This window comes from Poecilia latipinna, unplaced genomic scaffold (genome assembly GCF_001443285.1).
Source record: "Poecilia latipinna isolate Pla-1442-1.1 unplaced genomic scaffold, P_latipinna-1.0 Scaffold3199, whole genome shotgun sequence".
NCBI lineage: Eukaryota > Metazoa > Chordata > Actinopteri > Cyprinodontiformes > Poeciliidae > Poecilia > Poecilia latipinna.
The window spans coordinates 5121-7053 of NW_015115815.1; positions in this window are offsets into that span (position 1 = coordinate 5121).

The window sequence follows — 1933 nt, forward strand, 5'->3', positions numbered from 1 at the left end:
GTAAATGTTATTTAAAAAAAAAAAATGAAAATGCAAAGAAGAACAAAGCTTCAAAATTTGGCAAAGAAACATGCTTCTGCTGGATAAGTCACTGCATTAACTTTTATAAGTATTAAAACTCCTGATACTTGTGGTGTGCATTTCTTTTATAGCAGCTACAGCCTGAGCTCTTTTAAGGTATATCTCCATCATCTTCAAACATCTAGAGACATCCTTCAGACTAGGTGGAGAGTGTCAATAATTGGCAACTTTTAAGTTTTGACAAGTAGTCTTGATTTGATTTTAGTCTGGTCTTTGTGCCATTTTTACACATTAATATGCTTTGTTGTAGATCTTGTATGTTTGGGCTAATTTCCATATTGAAAGGTGAAGCTAAGCTTTACACTCAAGTCTGTGGTACCTGTAGTAAGTTTTATTCTGACTCTGTGTAGTATCACTGGCCTGCTAAAAGAAAGTCCCCACAGTATGAAGTGTGATTTGCAGAGTTTATTTTTACTCGACGTAAAGCTTTTGGCAAGCGGTCCGAAAAGATCAAATTTGGTATCATCGGACCATAGTCTTACTTTACACATCTCTTATTGTAGTCTACATAGCTTTTGACAAACTTCAGAAACCAGATTTGTGGAGAGCATCACTAATACGTCTAACCGGAGCTGAGCATCTCTATAGCTCATCTTCTCTGATTAACCCTCTCTCAGCTTGTTAGTTTAGGTGGATGTGCACCTAAGCTAAGGAAAGAGTAACAGATTTTCATTTGCTCTTTCCTTTTTCAGATGATGGGATGCTCAAAGCTCGTGATGTGGTATTAACATAATCATGCATTTAATGTTTCGACAACTTTATGAATGATCCATATGGTACATTCCTTGGTCTTTGCTTATTAATGTTCTAGTCATATTTATAGTAAGATTAAATTGCACACAGTTTCAATCGTATTACTAATTTAGTGACTTCTAGTAGCAGATGGTTCACTGGATTTAATTTATGGGGTGAAAAGAAGAGTTAAAAGACCTGAATAATTATGAGCACTACATGTTTTAGGTTTCTCATCTATAATCATTTAACATTTGATGAAAACGCTGACGTGTGTTTGCAGCATGATAAAATTTGAAAAAGTTAAAGTCGCATAAATATTTTTGCAAGGCATCGTACGTACCCGAAAATGACATAAACTGAGCAAACCAAGAAATCACGTTTAAGCAAGTATTCACAACCTTTACTTAATATTGACAATTCACATTTGCCAGCGATTACAAGTTGTTGTTTTTTTGTTGTTGTTTTTTTTTTTTTTTTTTATATGATGCCTCATGATTAGCACATCTATCTTTAGAAAGTTTTGTGCCTTCTTCTTTCTCAGACTCCATCAGATCAGATGGGAGAACAAACCCCAAAATGTGGCATCAAAGATGACTGGACTGAGCCATGAAAGAATTAGTCTCAATAGAGACTCTAAAGGAGGACACCGGCCACCAGGAATAAACATATGAACAGAATGTGAAGCAGCTGTGAGGAAAACTCAACTAATAAAATCAGCATGAGATGGTCACAAGACATTGACAAGCATCTACTGAAGCTCCCATAAAAACTCTGAAAAGATAAAGGGCTCAAATGAAATAAAGAACAAGGTCCTGAGCTTGTGTAATGCTACAAAGAAGTGACATGAAAGAAAGCCAGTGAAAGAGAGGGAAAAAGATATGAAAAGAAATACAATAAACAGAAATGAGAAGCAAACCTTAGAAATTAGACTAATTTTCGCACCCTTAACCCAGGTTCAAGTACAATGACTCGTTTCAATATAATGGCATAGCAGCATGTTTCAAAGTGCTTCATAGTTTGCTCGAATATGAATGTCTTTCATTTTCCAACAGCGTCAATACAGAGGAGCAGGAGCTGGAGAAAGAAGTTAAAAAAATGCATAGATGAAGAAGGAAAG